General features: G+C 38.0%; 1 long non-coding RNA gene across 1 annotated transcript in view; it reads right to left on the bottom strand.

Annotated features, from left to right (window-relative positions):
- Positions 1–27026, bottom strand: part of LOC110256420 — a 479854-nt gene that overhangs the window by 231226 nt on the left and 221602 nt on the right. The window contains exon 5 of the long non-coding RNA XR_002337890.1: positions 7564–7659. This is a non-coding gene — a long non-coding RNA (uncharacterized LOC110256420). The remainder of the gene's footprint in view (positions 1–7563; positions 7660–27026) is intronic.

The following is a 27026-nucleotide window of genomic DNA, read 5'->3' as shown; positions in this document are numbered from 1 at the left end:
CCAGAGATCAGCAAACTTTTCCAGTAAAATGCCAGGTGGCAAATATTTTATGCACTGTGGACCATATAGTCTCTGTCATAACTACTCGACTCTGCCAGTGTAGCATGAAAGCAACCAGAGACAATGTGTGAACACTTGAGTGTGGCTGTGTCCTGATGAAACTTTATTTACAAAAACAGCAGGCTGGATTTGGCTCCCAGTCTCTATTGGGAAATGGATTATATGTCATTTAATGCATTTTTTAAGCTTACATATATCTTATACATGTATGTATTTTACACAGTAAGAAGGCAGTAAAAGCTTTCAAGAAGAAACAAGTTTGCCTACATGAGAATCCAGAGAGACTGCCATATTGTACAACTCCAGCAGTCACCATTCACAACGGCTTTATAGACACTCTAGAATACAGGACCATATGAGTGAGATACAATCTCCTATAACGCTGCTGGTGGAACTGATACCTGACTAACCCTAACAGCCTAAAAGGGAGAAATTGGGCACTAAAAAAGGAAAGGAAGAATCTGAAAAAGGAGTGGCAATGAATAGAACTCCTAGCTACTACTCCTTCAGGAACTCCAAGTCTGCCCTCTGCATCCTATTCCTTCCCCATTCCCCCCAAAAAAGGTTCTTATCTCAAGAAAGAGAGGGCATACTAGTCATTTAAATGTGAAGTGAATTTAATAGTGAGTTACCTTTCTCAGAAGTGCTTTTATTTAAAAATGCTAGACTACCGGAGGTGATCCAAGGAGGTAGGCAAGTGCTCCTGGAAGTATACCACAGTATCCTCTTGCTGCTTGCAATCCCTTTATATTGTTTATATTTTGTGTAGACCTCTTGTTCCAGAAACAGTATTTATTTCCTTGAGGCCTAACCCCACATCAAATTACACGGTCCAGTGGAAGTTATTAATCAGAGTACACCCATACCCCTAGTCATAGCAGATCAACTCAAGGATGTACACATGATCCAAGCCTGGCCAATCTTTCACACTAGAACTGAGGGAAGAACAGGCAATTTCTCTGGTAGGGAAAGTGTAAAACAGCTCTCTCTGACCAACCTTGTGCCCCACCCCATGCATGAAGCAAGTCTGAGAGAATAAAGCCAATGTAAGCAGTAAGATGCTGAGAAAGTAGAGTTTGAGGATATTCTTATCAATATTTCCAGCTGTGCCTCAGGCCCTGGTATACCCTATTGCTTTCAGATTGTGGAGATGCCCTCAGTATCCATCTAATAAAGTTTCCTTTTTGCCCAGGTTATTTCAAGTAGAGCTTTTGCTACTGGTAACCAACATTGATCTGAAAAACATAGTCCTGTAAGTATAAAAAATTTTCCCTGGATCTGTATTCCTGTCTCACATCTCTAAGATTCTGTATTCTTCCTTTCCCTGGGGTTTTCCCAAATCCTGCTGATTGGGGATAACTTAAATTCTCTTCCACTGTATAGGAATCATCTACTCTAGCCCTTGCTTATGTCCATGTGCTAATAGGGATTCTGTGGTATGGGCACTTTCGTGGTCTGCCAGAAATTCTTGATCTCCACACTTAGGGCATTACCACAAAGAATTCAATCTGCACTCATCCTCCAACAGCCCTCAGATATGAAAGACAACACAACAGCAACTAAGGACATGCTGGGTCACCCATTTCACCAAAGGGCAGGGGAGAAGCATTAATACTCAAAAAGCTTCAATAAAAACATCAATAAAGTTATCCAGCTGTAGAAACCCCAACTTGGTAAGGTCAACCTCACCATTTTGTTTTGTTCACATTGCTTAGTTGGCTAATTGTCATTTTAATAAGCAATACTTGTACATGGCACCACCCCAAAAGATTACAAAAGTGTTTATGGCAGTAAGTAAAACTCCCTTTACTGCTTCCTCATCCCCCAGACACCAAGTATCCTCCCTAGTGGCAGCAACTCTTATCAATTTTTTGGATATGTTTCCAGAGATATTCTGTGCATTTTCAAATATATATGCACAAATGTAGCTTCAAATGCTAGTACAGGAGTTCCCGTTGTGTCTCAACCACAACAAGCCCAACTAGTTTCCATGAGGACGCAGGTTTGATCCCTGGCCTTGCTCAATCGGTCAAGGATCCAGCATTGCTGTGAGCTTTGGTGTAGGTTGCAGACACGGCGTGGATCTGGCATTTCTGTGGCTGTGGGGTAGACTGGCAGCTGCAGCTCTGATTCAACCTCCAGCCTGGGAACTTCCATATGTCACAGGCATGGCCCTAAAAAGACAGAAAAAAAAAAAAATGCTAGTACATACTATTTCGTTCTTTGTTTTTTTTTTTTTTTTTTTTTTTCATGTAACAATATATCTATTCTTACGTCTTGGAATGAAGCATATGCTATTTCAAGAAATGAATCTTCTGTCACATCTGCTTGAGAGCATGACATATATAGTCACAAATGAACAGAGATAAACACTTCCCTTCCTGAAATTTCTACTAAATATGCTTCTTTGTTTTCCCTTAATACTGCTATAGGATAAACTAAGACATTAAAACTTTTAAGAGTTTTTTTTTTTTTGGACAAATATTGATTTGAGTTGGGGAGTGCCAAACCAGAAGTGGTTAGAAGCACTCTATCTAGGAGCTAGGAGAAAGACTTTAATAGACAGACATGGAAACAAAGCAAGAATTTGATTTGATTGTCTATAGTTGCTGCCTTATTTAGGAATGCCTAGGGAGTTCCTGTCGTGGCGCAGTGGTTAACGAATCCGACTAGAAACCATGAGGTTGCACGTTCGGTCCCTGCCCTTGCTCAGTGGGTTAACGATCCGGCGTTGCCGTGAGCTGTGCTGTAGGTTGCAGATGCGGCTCGAATCCCGCGTTGCTGTGGCTCTGGCGTAGGCCAATGGCTACAGCTCCGATTAGACCCCTAGCCTGGGAACCTCCATGTGCCCCGGAAGCGGCCCAAAGAAATAGCAAAAAGACAAAAAAAAAAAAAAAGGAATGCCTAGTTGAAAGTTTGTGATTGGTTGTCCTTAGGATTTGATGTCTTAAACTATAAGACATGTCAGGCTTATATTTTGGTTTTCTTATGCAGGTTGTCAAGGTATTAGGGCTACCTCAGTCTAAAGGCTTCCTTGTCTAATTAATATAACAGCACCAACAGCAAGTTCATCTAAGGAAGGAACTCAAATGTGCAAAAATACAATATTGAAATTTGGAGATAAGTGTAAATTTCCAGCTGCTTACCAGATCCAAGTGTGAACCTTGACTCAAGGGTTTAAAGTTTGAAACAACATATTTCTTCATACAAGAGAGTTGTGAATTTTGGTACCTTATGAAACAGGATAAGCTGTGGCTGTTGGGTTCCAAATCCTTTTACTAAATTAACAAAAGACCAATTCAATGATAGGTTTTTGAAAAAAAATACATAGTTCTGTTTTCTACTAAATTTTGTCGCTGACATTGTGAGAGAATAATCCACGCTGGTCATAACTGAGCTCGGGACCAGACCGAACATTAGCATATTCTTAAAAGAGCATTTATTTGTAGGTTCTCTTAAAAAGGGGTATCACTTTCTGTAGCTTAAGAGACTTATGAGACAATCTGAATGACCAGTTTTAAGTGATTTTTATCCCTTTGGAAAAGACAGCTTGAAATCTTTCTCTTCTATTGGGCAAATAACTCTATAAAGGAGAACAGCTGTGACATTTACCATCATTTAAATAGATTAGAGTTTCAAAGCATGCACTGTCCTAGATCTAAGTCCATCATAAATTTTGCATAAGTTTCTTTGTCTGCTCTGAGCAGATAGTCTGACCCTGGGCAGTGATATCCCTGGTCTTTCCTTTTAAATTCCTCCCTCACGCCATTCTCTCCCCTCATTTTAATAGTTCTGCCTTTACTCCAATTGGCTCACATGAATCATAGTGTTTGAAGAGTCCTATTATAGCCATAGATATTATGGCCAAGAAAGTGTTAACAGCTGCCTGACTTGCGCAGACTCTATGGAACTTAGAACCAAGTCAACTCCAGAGAAAATTATGCTCTGAGTTTCCTTTTACGTTTCCTTCTCTTTCCATCTTCCCTCTGTCCATGCAACACTTTGACCTCCTATTACACTGGACTGACAGGGGTCCTTCACAGTAAGGCTTCAGGTAAGCCTGCTTTCCCCACCAGAGAAATGCCTTAGATATAGACAAATCTCTCCACTTTCCTTCTAACCCTGTGTTTTTATTGTTATATAACAAAATCCACAGAAGTCTCCCTCTGTCTGGCTTTACTGGCGTTTTAGACGATGGAAATATTGAGGACATGGTGTGCAGATTACTTCTCTGAAGACAACACCCAATGAGCTTCACAGCTTCTTTTCTTTCCAGCAGTGTTCCAAAGCACAATCAGCTCAGGTGTGTAAATTGTGTTTACAGCTTGTGTTAGAATCTCTGTGTGTTAACTGTATCGAGATTATCCGCCTCGGGTTGATAGCCTTGTGTTTCTAATTCATCTTGGCATTCACTTCGACATGAACAGAACTCTCTATTCTATTATATTTTCTTCTAGGCAGAAGGTCCCTACTCCAGGACACTGCACTTTCTGAAGCCTTTACGCTCAGGCTGTTTCTTTTAGCTCCCTTTTGAATCAATAAGAGCAAGGATCTTCCTCTCTGAGCTCCCAGATCTATGCTTTCTGTCCATGATCAAAATCATTTAGAGGTTCCTAAATTCCACATCTCAGCTGGTGCCTCTCAGAATCTACCCAGACGAACTTTTGAAGTTTTTCCTTTGTTCCTGAGATGCAGCATCCTACACAGCACTACTAAGCTCAGCCTCCAATCTTTGACTTTCCCTTAACCCATCCATGATGATCTCTCTCCTACTGGTCCTTTCACTCAATGCCCCCTCCATGAGGGGAGCTGACAAGGTCCTCCTATCTTAATTGGCCTCTCAGAGGTTCACTTTTCTTTATGTAACCCCAGGGCCTCTCAAACCCCCACTGTTCCTCCACAATAACCCAGCCAGCATCAGTAGCCCACCTGGATACCACTTAGCTCAGAGCTGCCACAGGCCTTAGCATAGCAAAGCCCAGTTACTATCTACACACACTTCCCCAGTATTGCCTTTCCTTGCAACATTTACCGTTTAAAACTCTACATTCACATTTTGTCTCAGCTATTCCAAAGTCCAGGGGAAGCCAAATGACTTTGGGGAAGTCTAAAGTTTGTTTACCTTACTGAGTCATTCCAAAAGAAGTTTGCATAGTATACCTTAAATATCTGATGAACTAGTTCGTGATAAAATGTTAATAACTGGAAGTGCACTGGCAGACCTTTATATTCATATAGGCCTTACTTTCAATTTCAGCTGCTCTGTAGTTATTTAAACTTGGGCAAATTAGGAAACTTTCCCATCATGCAATTCATCATATTGAGGGAACAAACTTATTCCTCATCTCTCAGAAGTAATAGCAATAACATCAATGATGTAGTTAGTAGATAAGCAACAAGTGTTATGTACAATCTCTCCTCTCTAGGGTGTTTGTGTTATTTTAAGGGGCTTCAGTATCTTCCTCAGTGGGATGACTCTGAAAAGGCTTCAGAAGAATTCCATCTAGGAAAAAAACTTTGGAAAAAGGATTTGCCCCTGTCCCTGACATTATGCATATAGGTAACACCTTACTCTAGCTCTGTTATCAAGAACATTGCTGGCATTTTTTTTCCCTATCATTCCTATTATTGTCCTGTCATTGTCAAATACATTTTGCAGGTTCCTTTCCTAAAGTCTGTTTATGATTATATAATAGGTGAAACAAATATTTCAAAATTTAGAACTTGGGACTTTCTGTACAATTGATAATATGAACTCATTCCACAATCAAGTTGCATTCCCAAATGTAGAGGACTCTACTGATTACGTGTATATTCCTGCAGCAATCATTGTATTTCTCTGTCCAGAGCCTGCCTCTACCTCTTCTGGCAGGAGATTCTGTACTCCTGAACACAGGTGTGGGTATCTGAATCAAGCTGAGTCAAAAATATCATCCAACTACCTGGCCACTGAGGTTGGCTTGGAATAGACAGATGACCCATGCAAAGTCCTGTTCGAGGATATTTATGGCTTGAAGGAACAGAAATCATCTCTCTCCTCTCTGGAGGCAGAATTTCTGGGACATGAGTTCAGGACTGCAAGTGGCTATATTCCTTTCCTTATGAAGAAAACTTGTCTCTATTAGGAAAAGATGAACCCAATACATAAGAGAAGCTAAAAAGTGACACAGAGATAGAGAAGGAGTCCTGGCAGAATCACAGGGCAGGGAACCAGTTGTTTTTGAGGCCAGTGCCACCTTTTCTGTGATGTGCTCCATAAACAATAAATTCTCCTTTACTTTGAGTGATAATCTTGTTATCTGTAAGATCAAAAATGCTTGTTAATAAAATTTCTGGAGTTCCTGTCGTGGCACAGTGGAAACGATTCTGACTAGGAACCATGAAGTTGCGGGTTAAATCCTTGGCCTCGCTCAGTGGGTTAAGGATCCGGCATTGCCAGGAGCTGTGGTGTTTTGCAGACTCGGCTCGGATCTGGCATTGCTGTGGCTCTGGAGTAGGTTGGCAGCTACAGCTCTGATTAGACACCTAGCCTGGGAACTCCATATGCTGCGGGTGCAGCCCTAAAAAGGACAAAAGACAAAAAAATAAAATAAAATTTCCATTCTCTTGTCCCAGCTCTTTTTAAGAAGAACCAGAACTCCTACCAAAATAAATAGACTGGTCTAGGCTATGGAAGCAACTCATAATCCTGAGGAAGAGATGATCTTTATCATTTCCTACTAATCCACTTTGTGAGCCTCTCTCCTCTCTTCTGCTGCTTACTTCACTGGTTTAGTCCTTCTACCATCTCACCCCTTTCTTTCGCTGTTTTCATCTCTATCGATCTTAGTTTCATATAGTCTAAAAAGACCTTTCTTTGATGCTGTTGCTGCCTCTTCATACCATGTCATCTAGCCAGGGTGTGCCAGCCTCTACTGCAATAACAAACAGCACCAGCATCTCAAAGGAAACAACAAATATTTATGTATTTCTCAAAATAAGTGCACTCAGGACATATCTCTAAAACAAAGGTCTTCTATGTGGACAATTCAATGTCCCACATAGAGAGTATTCCAGTATTCTGTAATTGTACAGTACAGCAATCGTAGTGGATGGAACTTCAGTGGCTAGCACAAGAGAGGAAGAACAGGATGGGGAACTGTCCATATGCTCATTCACTGCTTCTGCCCAACAATAAGACATGTCACCTTTGCAGACATTTCATTGCCCAAATCAATTCTTATGGTCAAGGCTAACTTCAAGGATTCTGTTTGGAGGAGAAAATACTGGATATAAGTGAGTATTATATATTTCTACATCTCTCTCTCCTTTGGTTTTACCACCAGAATTCTCAAGAAATTAGACCAAAGTCAATGCAAAGTTTTTTCACAAACATTCAATCCTTAACTTTTTGCAAATTTTCTTCTACATCAATGAATAAGTCAGCTTAACTTTCCCACTCCCCCAAACCTAGTAGTTTATAAAAAAATATATATATATTTATTTCTATTTCATATCACTTACAGACTTTAGGTTGGTTGCAGCTCTGCTTCAGGCTGGAACTCCACCCCTTGCATCTTCTTTTCAGGGATTGAGGCTAAAGGAACACTTCCCATGCTTCTGTTGAGACAAAATCCTCACATTTGCTTATATGCCATTAGCCAAAGCACATCATGTGGTCAAACACAAAGTCAGTGGGGCTGGGGTGTACAAAAGGTCTCATAGTGGTGGGTGAGGATGCTCATCCAGAGAAGCAGATATTAACAATGGTGAGCAACAATACAGCCTATGATAGCACTTCCCTGATACTGCTCTGTGGGTGCTTTTCTTGTTCTAGTCACCTCCTCTTAGGTAGGTACCTTCTTCTCACATGGTTATAATTATAAAATGCTAAAAATAGCACATAAATTAGATCTCTGATATAATTGCTTTCTCTCAAGAGTTGACTTAAAATATTAAATCATCTGCCAGAATTCTACATTGTGTGAGTCAGGATTCTCATCAGCACCTCACTAGATATGCCTTAAACATATCCCCACAGGGAAGCACACTTCTATACATTCCCATTTCTGTCAGAGGTGGTGTTATTATCCTGACCACCCCCTGCCATACAAACTCAGTGTCATTCTCAAACCCTACTTCTTTGCCTCCTCCACATCTGTCAAATACCCCTTCCTAATGTTTTGTTCCCTCCTGTTACCTAATTCTACTCTGATCCAGATAATTCTACTTAGACTATTCCAGTACCTTTCCTAGTAGTACATCTTATAACCCAGAAATCCCATTCTTAAGGGCATGCCCTTAAGAATTCTCACACACGTGCAAAGAGAAATTACAAGAATCTACACTTCAGCACTGATTAGAAAAACAAAAAAACCTGGAAAACATGAACATAATCATTAACAAGAGAACTAACTAATTCTGGTATATTCACACGATTGAAGAGTACACAACAGTGAAAATGAATAAACTGAAGTTACCTATATAGACGTGAGTGATTTCCACAACAAAATGATCATGAAAATAGCAACATCATAATATGATATCCTTTTGACAAGTATTTCAAGTCATGCAAATAATATCACTGTTGTTTAGTAACACCATTTAGTTAAAGCATCACTTTCAAAGCATGGGGAGTTCCCATTGTGGCCCAGCAGGTTAAGAACCCAACTCATATCCATGAGGATGTGGGTTCAATCCCAGTCCTCGCTCAGTGGGTTAATGATCCAGGATTGTCATGAGCTGCAGCATAGGTCACAGATGCAGCTCGGATCTGATGTCATTGTGGCTGTGGCATAGGCTGGTAGCTGCAGCTCTGGTTTGACCCCTAGCCTGGCAACTTCCATATGCCACAGGTGCCCTAAAAAGAAAAAAGAAAAAATCTTAAAAATTAAAAATTAAAAATAAAAGCATAGAATTTATGAATACCAAAATCACTATGTTCCTCAGCAGGGCATGAAGAATGAGGCTGAGAAGAGGAATGGGCCTAGAGGGGGTACAGAGAGGGCTTCAACTGTATTCATAATGTTTTATTTCTTGAGGCAGATTGTGGATACACAAGGGGTTTGGTTTGTTTATTTTTTATTCTTTATGTCTTTAACCTGTCAGAAGTACTAAATGCTACACCATAAAAATTTTAAATGTCTCCTAACTAATCTCTCCATTCTAGACTCTCCCCATCTTAGGCATTCAGTGCATTAGTCCGATTCATCTTTCTAAAATGCCATTTTGCTTTATATTCTATTTGTAAGTCTCTAACTAGTCTCTACAGCCTATGAGATAAACTCCATATTCCTTGCATGTCATCCAAAGCTGCTAAGAACCTGGAACCCCTCCCCCCACAATCCCCATCTCCATCTTCCTTATTCCTTTCCCTGAAATACCCTCTCCTTTCCTGTCTGTTTATTTAAGACTTACCTTCCTGTCAATATCCAGTCTACCCATCCTTGTCCCTTTCAAGCAGCCTTAGAGGTTGGAATAGATGGCCCTCTTTCTTATCTGGGCTACTCTCCTATACATACACTTTGGCCCCTTTCCTCCCACTCCCTCTGCAAATAAGTTCCATCAACTTTCCCATTTTACCTATATTTTCTGCATCCCTTTATCACCTATAAAAATCTCTTTTATCAAGCCTTCTTCTAGTCAACCCTGGGCTTGAGCACCTGCCGCTTTGCATTTTTGGTATATTTTTTAGATACTGTCAAGAATTGTGAAGTATCAAGAGTTCCTGTTGTGGCTCAGCAGTAAAAAACCCAACTAGGATCCATGAGGACCCAGGTTCGATCCCTGGCCTTTCTCAGTGGGTTAAGTATCTGGCATTGCTGTGAGCTGTGGTGTAGGTCACAGATGTAGCTTGGATCCCATGTTGCTGTGGCCATGGTGTATGCCAGTAGCTGTAGCTCCGATTCCAATCCCTAACCTGAGAACTTCCATATGCCACAGGTGCGGCTCTAAAAAGAAAAGAAAAAAAAGAAAAAAAGAAAAGAAACATGACAGACCCATAGAGAACTTTCTTCTAAAAGTTACTGGTCTTAGTTCTACATCTACATTGTAAAATCCTTGAAAGCAGGGTTTGGCAAACGTTTTCTTAAAAGGTCAAACGGTAAATGCTTTAGGCTTATAAAGCATGCCATCTCTGACATTTAGCTCGAAGGGAGCCAGAAGCAATGTGTAAAAAAAGGGAAGTGACTATACTCCAGTAAAAGTGTATTTACAAAAACAGGTGGCTGGCCCTGACTTGTGAACACTGGAAACATATTTGTGTGCCACGCACTGTTCTAGATGCTGGTGATATCTCAGTGAACAAAACAGATAAAAATCCTGTTTTATTCCTACATCCATCAACCATATATTCTATTGGAAGAACACATCAACAAACAAAATTAAAAAGTAAAAGATAGCCTACCAAATGATGATGAGTGTTATGGGGGAAAAAAAGCAGGAAATGGGGGGATACAGAGGGAGGTAAAGTTTTAATGAAGGGCTAAGGCAACCATGAGAAGGTAACTTAGAGAGGAAACATGAAGGAAGTGCTAAACCTAGGAGAGGAGTGGTGCAGGCAAAGTAAACCAATGCAAAAGCCATGAGATGACAGCACCCTAGGCCCGTGCAGCAGATTCCAGGATCAGGAAGGAAGGAACAGAGCTGGAGCAGAGAGAATTAGACAGAGGACAGTAAAAGATGAGTTGGCAAGTTGGCTGGAGGATTGAAAGAAGTAAGAATATGCACTGATCTGTATGTTTAGAGATAAATCTGATGCTTTGAAGTGGGGCAGGGGTAGAAGTAGGAGACGATTGAGGATGCAGAAGCAACTTAAATGTCCATTGACAGAAGACTACATAAAGAAGATGTGGGACATATATACAATGGAATATTACTCAGCCATAAAAAGAAGGAAATAATGCCATTTGCAGCAACATGGATGGAGATTATCATACTAAGAGAAGTAAGTCAGACAAAGGAAGACAAATAGCAAATGATATTTACATACAAAAGAACTTATTTATGAAACAGAAACAGACTCACAGATTATGAAATCAAAATTATAGCTACCAAAAGAGGAACATGGGAGGGAGAGGGATAAATTAGCAGGTTGGGATTAACATATACACACTACTATATATAAGAGAGATAACTAACAAGGACCTACTATATAGCACAGGAAACACTACTTAGTACTCTGTAATAACCTACATGGGAAAAGAATCTGAGAAAGAATGCATGTATGTCTATGTATAACTAATTCACCTTGCTGTACACCTGAAACTAACACAACATTGTAAATCAACAAATAAAATTTTTTTAAAAAGAAAATAATCTAGGCAGAGACGATGGCTCAGGCTATGGGGAAAGCAGCTAAATTCTGGATAAATGTTGAGAGTACAACAAGTAAAACTGTAATCAATAGCTGGGCTGGATGTGGTGTGTGAGAGAAACAATGGAGGCAAGGATGACAGCACAGGTTTTGTCCTGAGCTACAGGAAGAATGTTGTTGCTACAGACTGACATGAGAATACTGGAAGAGGAGCAGGTTCTGGGCAGATCTAGAGTTCTGCTTCAGAATATTAAATAGATACTAGGTAATATGTTGATGATAACAAGCTGTGTAACGAAGTCGCCTAAAGCCAGCCCTGGGGCCCAGCAAAGTATATCAGGAAACTCCAAATGCTAAATGCTAATGGACAGCATCCTCCCTTCCCCTTTGTGGAGTTTGGGCCTCATGGCCTCTACAGATGGGTCAGCTGGAACATTAATTCAGATCACTCCTCTGACCCAACAGACACAGAATGATGACAAGGGTCCTTTGTCCAGACTTGATCTGAGAAGGGCATATCCAGCAAAGGAAGACGAGGCTGTCTGCCTATCAAAATGCATATTCATTAAACTCTTTATCAACTGTCAGCCCGGAAAGGAGAATGACAGATTTTTAACAAGATAATTTGAGGAACATTCCCCAAACATATTGAACTAAATTGTCCCTCATGTATCTGGGCTGGTGCCAGCAGACACTGTCCACATCTTAAATTCATCCCCAGGCCACTTCACAGGATCAAACGAGGCATCCTCTCACACTGCCTAAAAATCAGTACACAAGGCCGACTTTGAGGAGAAGGCAAGGATTTCTTGCTCTAAAAAGTCAAAGAATCCCCACACTAGTTATGTGCCTCTTCCAGCCCCAACTTTCACATCCAGGCCATAGCCACCAAGATGGAAAAAGAATAGCAGGCTTCTCTGTTTGGCTCATGCTTGACTTTAGACAAGCATTTTTAAGTAAAAGCAAAGCCCCACCTAGTATTTATAAACATAAGAACCAACACACACCTAATTCCACTTTGGCATTAAATCTTATACATGTTCATGTATCTCTTAAGTATTTCTCACAAAAGGGCAGCAGGAATAACTTTTAAGAGAAAGTTCCTCCATGCAGAATGCTGTCCTTTCTCAGCATTCTCCAATATCAAGTTGGAGAAGGTTAATAACTAAAGTGAGGCTGTTTCAGGCAAAAGATTAGATGCCTCTTTGAAATATCTAAAGAGTGAGGATGTATTCATCAAAAGCAAAAACTCAAAGTCCCTTGACACAGAAGGAAGACACTGCCCAGGGTTTGACAGAAGTGTAATGGGGCTCAACCCAGGGGAGAACTAAGTTGACAGTTTTAGCATTGCAGATGGAAATGGAATGGACAGAAGAGAAAGTAAAGTTCAGTAAGTACTGAAGCAAGAAAAGTAGACTTGTTTCTTGAGAACAGAAACCATCAGAGCTATGCCATAGAATGTGGACAACTGGTCCAGATAGGAAGGTAATATGTATACCTTAGAAATAGCAAGATGCAATTCAGGGAGGTTTACTATATCCACTGGGATATGTTTTACTACTAGTAACAATCCCTAATTGAAAGCGATAATAATAAGGATCCATTATCTCAAATAACAAGAAATTCAGGATTAGGGGGATTCAAAATTTGGCATAGCAGCTCACAAATGTCAATAAAAAGCTTGGTTGAAAGCTGCTTTGTTGCACTATAATTGTTCGTGTGTTGGTTTCCTGTCATTATCAAGTTAAGTGCAGCAACTTTTGTGTCCTGTTTTCACAAAACAGTATCTGAAAAGTGAAGAAGTAGGTGGGAACATAAAAGGTGTGGCTCTGTCTTCAGTGGTGATGGTGAAGGCGAGCTAAGGTCAGTTACTCAGAAGACTTCTTTTTACCTCCTATTTGCCAAATATGAGCTACCTGCCAGGGACTAGGACTGTTCTACTTGGCTTAAATTAATTAAAATCTCATTCCCTGGGATTGAGTACATGGCAGCAAGAATAAAACTAAGGTTTTATTTGCAAGGAAGGGAAGATATCTGTCGGGTAGAAACACAAGAGTACCATATTTCACTTCTTGCATTTCCCATATTCCATCTTTAAAAATACTTCTAGAAGGTAAGAACTTTGGCAGGAATAAAGTTGAGAAAACTGAGATTCAGATGTCTGAGGGGGAAAAAAAACACACAGTGGAATAAAAACTTCTGTTTCCAGGAAGATGGTTTATGTAATTGAGATGCAACATCCCTAGAGAAACAATAATTTTTAAAACTGGATAAAATATTAACATCTTCTCTTTGAAACTGTCAAGGGCTAACAAAGCAGTGAACAATTATCTGGCTACAGTCTAGAAGCAAATGGAAATCAGGAGAGACAAAGCTGGCACTTAAGGCCACTGTGCCCTAGGAGTGTCTGTTAATTTTGAAAAAGTAGCTGAAGGCTCAGAAGCTGAGCAGGGGCACAACGCTAGGAGTTCCAACCTTCCATGAAAAGCCTGATGGAAACATAAGCCTTGGGATGGAGATGAAGTACCACGTCTTAGAAGTAAGGAATGAAATCATAAATAGACCTGGCCCTACAGAGTCTTCAGCTTTAACTTACCTCATTCCTTGAAACTAGTGAAAGAAGATCTGAAATAGCTAGCGTCCCTACTAACTGTTTGGCAGGCGCAAACATGAATAGTCCTTGGAGGAAGTTAACATAAACTTTAGGCCACTAATTACTCATATATTTTTTTTCATATTTAAAAATTTTTAAAACATATACATCATCATATATTTTCACCTACTGGCACATAATCAAAACATCTTGACACAGGAGGAGATATGACAATAGGATTGAAAAGCAAGAAAGACAACAGACAATAAAAACCCATCCACTGGGCTCCAAAAGGTGAAGATATGTAGAATTTAATTATGTTTAATGTGTTTAAGGAAAGAAAACAAAATTAGAAATTGATAAATTGGAAAATTAGAAAGTCAATAGATAGGTTTAACAGCATATTTAATACAGTTGATTAGAGAATTAATGCACTGAAAGTTAGATGACAGGGATATACCTGAATGAAGAAAGAGAGAGAAGAAGATGGGAAATATAGATGATATAATGCAAAATAAAGGACATACAGAGAGAATTAAGAGAAAAATAGGTATAATTAAAATCCCAGAAGGAAAGGAGAGAAAGAATAGGCAAAAGCAATATTTGAGTCAATAAGACCCAAAAATTACCCAAAATGAATAAGAAATATCAAGCCACAAGTGCAAGAAGCACTCTACACAGTGAGCAGAATAAAATTACATTTATGCACAGTATAGTAAAATTGTTAAGATCAAGATAAATTCCCAAAAGCAGCTAGAAAAACAATACTTTCAAAAGGTAGTATCATAATCATTGACTTCTCAACAACAAGAAAAAAGAATAGCTACAAATTTCTGGAAAAAAAATTGCCAAGGAAGAATTACATACCAAATAAAATGAAAGAAAATTAAAAGTATTTTTAGGTAAGTAAAACCAAGAGCATTTTCTACATTACACTAGAACTAAAGAAAATAGTAGAAGAAGGGAACCAACAAAAAGTGTTAAATACGTGAGCAAATTTGTTTATTAGCTAAACACATGAATAATGAATGCTTCTAGGCTTTACAAATTGTAGGGAATCAAAATACATGAAGCCATAGCATACAGGTTGGGAAGGAGAGCAAAGGTATAAAAGGTTTTAGTCCCTTGAATTTTGCAAAAAGAAGTAAAAGTCTTAATTTGCATTAGACATCGATAAATTGAGAAAACATAACCTGCAGTATATCATAAAAAAATAACAAGAAAATATGCATCATCTCTGTAACAGATAAAATAAAATGCAATCATGAAAATAATCCAAAAGTGCAATCCAAAAAATAACCTTTATCATTCACCATATAAACAAAATAAAGGAGAGAAAGCATATGATCATCTCAAAAAATGTAGCAAAAAGCATTTGATAGTTTTTAGTATCCATTTATGAAAAACCAGTCAATGAGAAATAGAAAAGAACTTTTAAAAACAGGTTTATTGACGTATAATGGATATACAATAACTGCACACTTGGAAAGTATTTGATGTGATAAGTTTTGACATGTATCTATCCTTGTGAAACCATCACCACAGGTAAAATAAGCATACCCATCACCTCCCCAAGTCTCCTTGTGTCTCTCTGAAATTTCTCTTTCCTGCCTCTTCCCTCAACCAGCCTCACTCCCAGTGAAACACTGCACTGCTTTCAGTTATTATAATTTTGTTTGCATTGTTTAGAATTTCACATAAATTAAAAATCTATGCTCTTTTTATGTCTGACTTCTTTCATTCAGTCTAATTATTTTGGGATGCATCAGATATTCACTTGTTGACAGGCATTTAGATTGCTTCCAATCAGGACTATCACAAATAAAGCTTCCATGACCATTTGTGTACAAATCTTTGTGTGACTACATGCTCTTTTTTTTTTTTAAATAAGGCCGCACCCGCCGCATATGGAAGTTCCCAGGCTAGAGGTCAAATTGGAGCTGCAGCTGCCAGCCTACACTACAGCCACAGCAACATGGGATCTGAGCCACTCCTGCAATCTACGCCACAGCTCATGGCAAGGCCAGATCCTTAATCCACTGAGCAAAGCCAGGGATCTAACCTGGGTCCTCATGGATTGTAGTCAGGTTCGTTACTGCTGAGCCACAACAGGAACTCTGGCTACATGCTTTTCGTTCATATATACATATATATATATATACATGTGTATATATATATGTATATATATGTATATATGTGTGTGTATATATGTGTGTGTGTGTGTATATATATATATATATGTATATATATGTGAATGGAATGGCTAGGTCATGTGGTAGGTAATATTTAACTTTTAAAGAAGTTGCCAAACTGTTATTCTAAATTAGTTCCACCATTTTACATTCCCACCAGTGTGAGAATTCTATTTCCTCCACATCTTAAAACACATGCTTATTTGTATTTTCTTTTATTTTAGCCTTCTATTAGGTATATGGTGGCTTTAATTTCCCTAATGTCTAAGAATATTGAGAATCTTTCTGAGTTCTTATTTGCCATCCTTTTATCTTATTTAGTGAAACATCTTTAAGCCTTTGCACATTTTTTAATTTGGTTTTCGGTAGCATTATATTACTTTCCCAAGAGTGTGTATGTGTATGCAATGTATTTTTTTCACTAAATATATGTATTTTTCTGCATGCAATTCCTTTGTCAGATGTATGATGAACAAATGTTTCATATTAGTTTGTGTTTGTCTTTTAACTCTTTTAACAGTGTATTTTAAAAACAGTTTAAATTTTCATGGAGTTAAATTTATCATTTTTTTCTTCTAAGAAGTCTGCATTTAGTGTCATATCTAAGAAATCTTTGTATAATCCAAGATCGCAAAGATGCTCCCCTATGTTTTCTCCTAGAACCTACATGTTTTAGATTTTACAATTAAGCCTATGATCCATTTCATATTAATTTGTGAATATACTGTAAAGTATAGAGCAAGGTCATATTTCTACATGTGGATATTCAATTATTCCAGAACCATTAGTTAAAAATTCCATCCTGTCGCCAATAAATTGCCATTCTTACACAAATCTTTGTCAAAAACGAGTTGTCCATATATGCCTGGGTCTATTTCTGGATTCAGTATTATTTGTCATTGATCTTTTGTCTCTCTTGATGCCAACACAACACTATTTTGATCACTACAGAATTGTGATAAAACTTGAAATCAGGTAGTTTTAGTCCTACAAGTTTGTTATTCATTTGCAGAGTTGTTCTGGCCATTCCAAGTTTTCTGTGTTTCTGCATTAAATTTAGAATCGGCTTGTCAATTCTATAAAAAATCCAGTCAAGTGAAAAGTAAGTATTTAGTGCCCACTTCAGATGCTCAATGAAGCACTGTGCATGTGATGAGTAAAAAACTATTATCTCATTGGGGTGAAACTGCTGGGTTTACTTACTCTGTGACTTGCATACATCCACTTTATTCAGCACAAAATTTAAATGTGTGTTTCATCAAGTTTACAAATTACGACAGAGTATAAGAAGTGAGCAACACTGTGAGCTGGGGCCTATGCCAAGCCTTACATATATTATGTCATTTAGCGTTCACAACAACCAGCAAGAAAGGTACTATGATTCCTCTTTGTTTAACAGATGAAGACATTTAGACTCAGAGAAGTTATTTGCCCAAGTGTACATACCCTTGATTTGACTCTAAATCTGGCTTATTGACCACTAGGTTACTCTGCTTCTGGGGCCCTAGAGATTCATTTAGATAATAATACAAATGTCTTATCTGCTCTCTACCAGTTCATAAAACCCCACAAAGACAGAAATACCAGAGCTCACGCAGTACCTTGAATATAATTATATGGTAGGCATCCAATAAAATTTTTTAAAAGAGAATGATTGAACAAATGAATGGATGAATGAGAAAAAAGGGAAATAAGAGTTTACAATGGGTTGAGGCATATGGAATTTGGTTTTGGTGAATGGTGATGCATTGGTCAATGCTTTTTGTAAGGTTTTATAATGATTTACAAAAAGATAAAATCTGGACCGTCAGCAAGATAGTCAAAGAAGCTGTTCGTGTAAAAATGAAATCTGACATTACCAGTTGCAATGACAGAAAACCCTGGCAAGCCCTGTAACCGAGTTATGACCACCCAAAAGGTACTGTAGAATAAACACTAGCACAAGAAAACTCAATGATTTAAGAAACACTTTTCACAAGTTAAAAATCTGGGTTACCTAACAAATCTCACAATTTTAGAATTCTTGATGCTGAAGAGATCTTACAAATCACTGATTCTGCCTCCCAGTTTCACCGCAGAGAAACGGAGCCCCTGAGAGACTGATGGCCCTATCTAAGGTCACACAGTTTGCTGTTAACAGAAATCTAAAAACATTAATTCCCAGGCCAATACTCAGTCCCGTACAACACAGAGTCTCTATGTGTATCCAGTCATGGATAATCTTACACTTTTTATGATCTGTGGACTAAAAAGGGATTTCTGCAGACAGGATTAATGTCCTCACAGTTCTCTGGAGAGAACAAGAAAGGTCTGTTAGAGGAAAGAGAAGCAAATAAGCAGAGGTCTGGGAAGCTTCAAGAGCTGAAAACACATTTCCCTACTGTTAGCCCTCCTGACAGCTTCAATGAAAGCAGAATTTCTGTGGTATTTACAGGAGAAACTAAAACTCCTCTTCAGCCTGGGTTGATTCTAATTTGGAATATTTTTCTATGGCAACCCAGTGCCATTTGGCCATATTACTTTACTTTCTTTTTGCCCAACCCATTTTGCCTAACTAGTTCCCTGTACCTTAAGGACATCATGCACTGGTAATATTTACAGCCAGGCACTAGTATTAGGTGCTTATGTTTATTTTCTTTAATTCTCTATATGACTTCACAAAATAGATGTGATCATCATTCTTATTTAATAGGTGAAGTAACAGAAGCTCAGAATGCAAAAAAAAATACATACTAGGTAACACTATTAATAAGACATACAGCCAGAAATTATACCAGGTCCTGGTGATGCTCAAGCTTTTGTTCTTCCCACATAGTGGAAAAAGACTGACAGAGCTGAATGCTGTGTTCCCAGCCAGCATATACGATTGACCAGTCTGGTTAGCAAGTGTTCTGCTTTGCTGGACAGGACGAGAGTCCTTCATGTGTGTCCAGAATAATCAATGGTTAGAAAATCACTCATTGGTAAAGAAGGGTGGGATATAAAACAGTATGAAAGAGAGTGAGAAAAAAATAATAATTAAAAATAATATATAAATAGGACCAGGCACTATTCCACACACTTCACAAAGTATATTCTTATTTAGTTCTTACACTAGAAGCATTGTTACTGCAGAAGAAGAATGTGAGACTTTTAGACTTAGGGAACCCAATCAAAGTCACACAGCCAGGAATAGTGTAAGCCTTATTTCAGGGCCTACTTTCCTAACCTGAGGGGTTAAAAATCACACGAAATAGAAATAAATAGAGAAACAAAAGAAACCACCACATAGCTGGAAATGTAACAGGACAAAGTGAACACAACATTTAAAATTTGCAGCTTTCACTTAAAGAGAAATAGTTGTTAAAGATCAGCCTCCAAGATCTCTAAAGTATCTTCTGAAGTTTTATAAAGCTAAAGTCGGATTTTTTTTCCTGTATGAGCCTTAATATATGTTTCCACATATAAATTAGAAATTATGTTGTTTGTCTCCATGCAATACAGTTTGTTCAGCATGAAATTCAGCAATGCAATTGTGTTTGCTATTAATGATTAGAAAACCAATTGTTATGTGATTCCCCATAAATGATAATGGAACATGAAAAATGTATGACCACTATTTGGTCTCCAGAGCCAAATGAGATTAAGAATGAAAGTAAGATACAAGGCATGGTGACTCTCATTTCTGACCTGAATAAAACCACTGGGAGCTTTCAAATCTTGCCTTCAGTTCATGGGTAAACCAAAGCTTTTGCTCAAAACAAAAACAGAAACAAAACAAAACAACAGTCTCATGGGTTACTGAGTACATTTATCTAAGACCATGAGTACCCTACTCTCCTACTTCTCCTCTCTTTCCCAACTAAATGTCCTATCATGGAGAATCTTGATGCTTAAAAGGCACCTTCAAACACATGGGCACTAAAAAGATCAGATTTGATTCCAGCCCCATCATTTACTAGCTGCTTGTGACCTTGGCTAATACAGTAGGAATGTCTGGTCATGCTCCAGTATCCATTCTCACCTTTTTTGTACAATAATATAATTCTTCATCAGGCACAATGTCACCCAGAATAAAGACTATATTCCCTAAGCTACCTTGTAGCTCATTCTGTACCATATCCCAAATGACTAATTCTGTCCAGTTTAAGTGAAAGTGTCCCATGAGCAAATTCTGAGGAGTCTGATATCCTTTGTTCCCCTTGTTATTCATCCTTCCCTCACTCCTATCGCTTAAAACACGGATCTCACCCTGAATAATGAGGCTGAGGTCACATGGAGTACATGACAGAATGGGGAACTGGTGGAAGTTTGTCTCTGAAGAGTCACAATATGCCATCCAAACCCTGGATGAACACCACTGCATGTTTACAGGCAGAGAAATGTGCTGCTAACCACTTAACTGTTATTTTAAGGTTTTCTCATATTTGCATTCAAACCTATTCTGAACTAATGCTGACAAGTTATATAAAATGAGAATTAGTACACATTTAGCTCAGAAGCTTATCTTAAAGATTAAGTGTGAAATCCATATAAATACAAGGCCTGAATAATAAAAATTAAACATCTGTCATTATTATTAGTATTATGATAGTATTTCCTGACTAATGAAGACCATTTTCTTGTCTCAGGTCTTGTTCAAGAATTATGATATTTGAGGGGTTTCCACAGACTAAGACATTGTAAGAAAAAATATAAATGGCCTTATTCGGAAAAGGGAGTTAACAAAATTCAACATCTATTCCTGATAAAAACTCTCATCAATGTGGGTAGAGAGAAACATATCTCAACATAATAAAGGTCACCTATGACAAACTCACAGCTAAATCCCATTCAACAGTAAAAAACTAAAAGCTTTTCCTCCAAACTAAGGAATAAGACATGAATGGCCACTCTCACCACTTCTATTTAACATAGTTTTTAGAAGCACAGCAATCAGACAGGAGGAAAAAAAAATAAAAGGCCTCCAACTTGAAAAAGAAATAAAACTGTAGCTATTTGCAGATGACAAAATACTCTACATAGAATACACAGTCTCATGAAATACTCATTATATTTTTCATAGAACTAGAATAAATAATCTTAAAATTATTTTAAGAATAGCTTATATGGAACCACGAGAGACTGCAAATAGTCAAAGCAGTCTTGATGGGAAAAAAAAGCTGGAGGTATAATCCTCCCTGACTTCAAACTAGGTTACAAAGCTACAGTAAGAAAAACAGTATGGTACTGACACAAAAACAGACAGATCAATGGAACAGAACAGACAGCCCATAAATAAGCCCACACACCTATGGTCAATTAATATATGATATATGCAAATATGCAATAGAGAAAAGACATTCTCTTTAGTAAGCGGTACTGGAATAACTGGACAGCTACATGTGAAAGAGTTAAAGTAGAACATTTTTTGACACCATATACAAAATAACCCCCAAACTGATTAACTCAAAGACCTAAATGCAAGATCTGAAACCATTTAACTCTCAGAAGAGAACATAGGCAGACATAAATTGTAGCAATATTTTTGGGGGCAGGTATCCTAAGCCAAAAAAAAATAAGATAAAAAATAAACAAATGGGGCCTAATTTACTTTCAAAGCCCTTGCACAGCAAAGGAAACCACTGACAAAGCAAAAAGAACCTACTGAATGGGAGAAAATATTTGCAAACGATATGACCAAAAGGGGTTAATATCCAAAATATGTAAACAGGTCATACAACTCATATTAAAAAAAATATTTTAAAATAGGGCTTAATAGATATTCTTCCAAAGACATACATATAGCTAACAGGCACATGAAAAGATGTTCAACAATGCTAATCATTACAAAAATGCTAATCAAAACCACAATGAGGTATTACCTTACACGGGTCAGCATGCCTATCATCAAAATTCTACAAATAACAAATGTTGGCAAGAATGTAGAGAAAAGGGCATCCTTGTATGCTGTTGGTAAGGAATATAAATTGATGCAGTCATGGAAAATAGTGTGGAGGTTCCTCAAAAAACTAAAACCAAGGTGCCATATGATCAAGCAATGCCACTCCTGGGTATAAATCTGAAGAAAATGAAAATAATAATTCAAAAATATACAGGTACCCCAATGTTCATAGCAGCACTACTTATAATTGCCAAGACCCAGAAGCAGCCCAAGTGTCCGTCAACAGATGAACACACACACACACACACACACACACACACACACTGGAATGTTAGCCATAAAAAGAATGAAATTCTGCATTTGCAACAACATGGATAGACCTAAAGAGTAGACCTAAAGATAACTATGTTATCACTTCATGTGGAATCTGAAAAATGAAACAATGATTGTCTATAACAGAAACAGACTCACAGAAATAGAAAACAAAGAAGTGATTACCAGTTAGGAAAAGGAATAACAGGCAAGACAGGGGTATGGGATTAAGAAAAACAAAATATTATGTAAATGAATAAGTAACAAGGACATATTTTACAGTGCAAGGAAATATAACCATTGTTTTGCAACAACTTTTTTTTTTTGATCTTTCTAGGGCCGCACCCATGGCGTATGGAAGTTCCCAGGCTAGGGGTTGAATTGGAGTTGTAGCCACTGGCCTACACCACAGCCACAGCAACACAGGATCTGAACTGCATCTGTGACCTACACCACAGCTCGTGGCAATGCTGGATCCTTAACCCACTGAGCAAGGCCAATCCTCACCGATGCCAGCCAGGTTCGTTACCACTTAGCCACAACAGAAACTCCTTGTAACAACTTTAAATGGAGTACAATCTATGAAAATATTGAATCACTATGTTGTATACCTTAAACTAATATTGTAAATCAACAATACTTCAATTTAAAATATATACTAAAATCACATATATGATATATAATCATAAACATATACACACACACACACAGATATATATTCTACTTCATGTAGAATCAGTGTGTTCCTCTTGCCTAAGGCCATTTCTTTCTCTTTACTAAGAGATAATTTTGTATAAGGAATAAGGGATTAGAGTCCAAACTGTCCAAAAGACTACCAAGTTTTTTTTTTAATTCACCTTTTCCAGGATTCATTATCAGACATTAAGTGTTCTTGCTGATAAGTACATTACCACATGACTTCCAGTTTTCAAGAATTCATCCCATTTTAAATTAGTTATGTTTTAGAGTTTTCATCTAGCAACATTTTTGCCTCCCTCGAAAAATACCCTATACTCATTAGCAGTCAATCCTCCATTCCTTTCCTTACCTCCCCAGCCCTTAGCAACCACTGGTCTGCTTGATGCATCTACAGATTTGCATATTCTATACATTTCATACAAATGGAATGATATATTAATATGTAGTCTTTGGTGACTGGCTTCTTTCACTTAGCATAATATTTTCAAGGGTCATCCATATTGTAGCATGTATCAGTACTGTATTCTTTTTATTTCCAGACAACATTGCATTTTATGGATACATCACATTTTATTTGTCTGTTCATCAGCTGATGAGCATTTACATTGATTCCACATTTGAGCTATTTAAAATAATGCCACCATAAACATTCTTGTGCAACTTTTTGTATAGACATATGTGTTCATGTCTTTTGAAAATATACATTGTAGTGGAATTGCTAAGTCATATGGTAACTCTCTGTTTAACATTTTGAGAAACTGTCAAACTTTTTTTCCAAAATAGCCACATCATATTCTATTCCTACCTACACTGTATGAGGGTTTCAACTTTCCCACTTCTTTGCCAATACTTGCTATGTTCTGTCTTTTGGTAGCTGTGAAGTGGCATCTCATTGCATTTCCTTAATGATTAATAATGTTGAGCATCCTTTTGTGTTTATTGGCTATTTCTTTGGAGAAACATCTATTAAGATCATTGTGGTATCTTTTGGTTTCTGAATTGTAATGCTTATTTACTTATTTATATATTCTGGATACACTTCCATTATAAGCTATATGATTTGCAAATGTTTACTGTAAATTCTGTAGGTTTTTTACTTTCTTGATGGTGTCCTTTGAAGTTCAGATTTTTAAATTCTAGTTAAGTCCAACCTATCAATTTTTTCTTTTGTCACTTTTGCTTTAGGTGTATGTCCCAGGAATCTCTGCTTATCAATATTTTCTTCTAAGAGCTCTATAGTTTTAGATCTTAATTTAGGACTATGATACATGTTAACTTCTATTACATACATGGTATAAAGTAGGACTACAACATCATTTTTTTGAAGGCGGATATCTAGTTTTGTTAGCACCATTTATTGAAATAGTAGGCTTTTTCCATATAATCCAGGCCCATAATAATAAGGTCCTGGGAACCACTAGGAAGGCATTATAAACAATAGGGAGTCATGGCTGGGCTATGAGGAGGCAAGAGAGCAGTATAGTGAAGAATAATGTTACCACCATTTATATGAATAGGAAAGCAGGGGAGAAGGCAGTTTTTAGAATAAAGGAAGCTCTATTTTGGACATTTGAGTTTGCATTGCCCAGGAGAAAATGTACAGACCACCTGAGAAGATGCTGAATGATAATGTAGTGCTAGGAGATGGAGATTAGCATTCATAGAGATGATAATTAAGTATTCTTCCGCAAGGGAAAATGTAGAGATTAAACAATAACAACAGGAATAATTTCATTTAAAAAGGAGGAGAGAAAGATAGATTTTTTTCAAGTAAGTTATTCATTCATTATTATTAAGTAACTTATTTACCTATTCTTTCAACAAGTATTAACAGAGCCCCTATTGTGTGCCAGGAATGTCACCAAACACCTGGAGCTGGAGGAGGTACCAATCATCATGATCTTTGCCTTCATGAAACTTTCCAACCAGAGCAGGGATACAGACAACTTTGTCAATAATCGCAATGAAGCTTCCGGTTCAACAGACAGCACCCACCTCAGTCCAAGTGAATCAGGAAAGGTTGGGTTAGACTTGCTGTCTAACCCAACACCTGAGCAGAAAGAAAGGCAAAGGCAGAGAGTTGGGGAAGGTTTCCAGGTAGAGGAGAGCACAAGGAAAGAATGGAGGATAAGAGAATTGTTGCTCCTTTGAAGACTATGGAAAGATGCCTGGTCCAGCCGAAGTACCCAGCCTAGAAACAGAGATGCAGTGGAAAAGATGAGCAGCTAAGTCATGAAGTAACTGAGCTGGTAAGCCATCCTCATGCCTCCAGAGCTTCTTTCTTCCCTTCACCAGCATAGTCTCATCATTTGGTCTTCATCATTTGTTACTCCCTGAACCAAGGTCTACCTTCAACTTCATGCTCTGCCTCTTTCAACTCCACTGGATGCCAACTCCCCAGAGTAGCTTACCTCCTGGAATACTGTATTTGCAACCACGCCCCAGGGCTTCCTCAGCTGCTCTTGAAACACTGGTCCCACTGCACCACTAACTTTATCTCTCTCCTGGAGGAGATGCTTATCTCCCCTTGTCCTCCACCAGATATAGTTTTAAAGGGTCGAGAGGTCTAGGGCAAAGAACCGAGTTCTGAAACAGACAAGGCTGAATCCTAATATCAGCTCTGCCAGTCATTGGTCATATGGTAGGTGACTAATTAAAACTCTTTGAGCCTCAGTTTCCTCAATTGTAAATCTGGGTAATGCAAGGAATGAGCACTTCAAACGACAGAGAGATGCAAAGCACCTGGTAGTTTCAATTAATGCTGGTCTGCTCTCAATCTCAATCTACAGAGTGTACAGTGAAGAGTCTTCTTTCCCTGCCTAATACTTCTGCCTGGGCTCTCCATGCAATGCACCTTTGGGATGAGATTTCTAAATAGCAACATTCTTTCATTCTTCATGGTGTCTGACCCTTTAATCACACACACAGGCCTCTACATTCTTGAAAATATATTTGTCTGATGCTTTCCTCCTCTCTCTCACTCTCTGTCTTCTGTCTCTCCCTCCCTTCTCCTTCTCTTTCACATTGCTCAACTTCTCAAATGAATTTTCCATGCCCACTGTCTATTTCCTGACCCCCCCCACCTGATTATCCACCAACAGATATTCACCCCATCCCTATTCTTAAATCTGTTTTCTCATTGCTAAAATGGCTTTTCCTCTTAGTATTGTACACATATGCACACACACACACATTTTATATATAGTTATATGTAGCATATATATATAAATATTATATGTAGAAACATATAATTCTCTATGAACATTATATACAATATATTACAGATATTATATCATGTATAATATTAACTTTTGTAGATGTGTGTATATACACACATACATAAAATAAGATGTACTCTGACATAAAGACAGGCCATCAGAAACAAAATCTCCTGATCCACTGTTTGGTTCGATAATTTGCTCCTTGCTAAGTGGTTGTTACCCCTCTAAGGATATACACATGCTCCATGTCTAGGTTAATGAACTAAGATTCCTGTTTCACCTATGAGAAAAAAAAATCTAACCCTTGATCCAAGGATTACGAGAAAGCTTTATAAATTAGTAATCACTAGAGGATGTGAACCAGAGACAAAGCAAAACAAAAATACAAAGTAAAATAAATTTTGCCTTAGATGCATGGTTTAGGAAAGGGCATGAAATCTATAGCAGATTTCAAACATTAAAAATAGTTTCCCAATAAAGAGGTCAAGCCAGACATGTCAGATTTTCACCATTATATTATAAATCTGTTTTTATAGAAAAATAATTTAGGGCAAGTTATTTGTTTTGAAAACCTACCTCCTGCCTTCACATTATATTTTGTCTGGAAACACATGTAAAAATAGCTTGTTGCCACTTGCTGAGAACAGACTACGGAAAACATGAGGATGGAGGCCCTGTGTCCTCTGTGCCTCATGCAGAGGAGAAAGGGATCCATGCACTGTGCTTCAGGGGCGAGAAAGAGGGCCTGGAGGAGGGAGAGCAGCAAGAGGAAGAAGGAGCCAGAGTGTGGAGG

The sequence above is a fragment of the Sus scrofa genome, chromosome 13, assembly GCF_000003025.6.
Source record: "Sus scrofa isolate TJ Tabasco breed Duroc chromosome 13, Sscrofa11.1, whole genome shotgun sequence".
Taxonomy (NCBI): domain Eukaryota; kingdom Metazoa; phylum Chordata; class Mammalia; order Artiodactyla; family Suidae; genus Sus; species Sus scrofa.
Note: the sequence above shows the minus strand (reverse complement) of the source record. Positions and strands in the feature narration are given on the sequence as shown.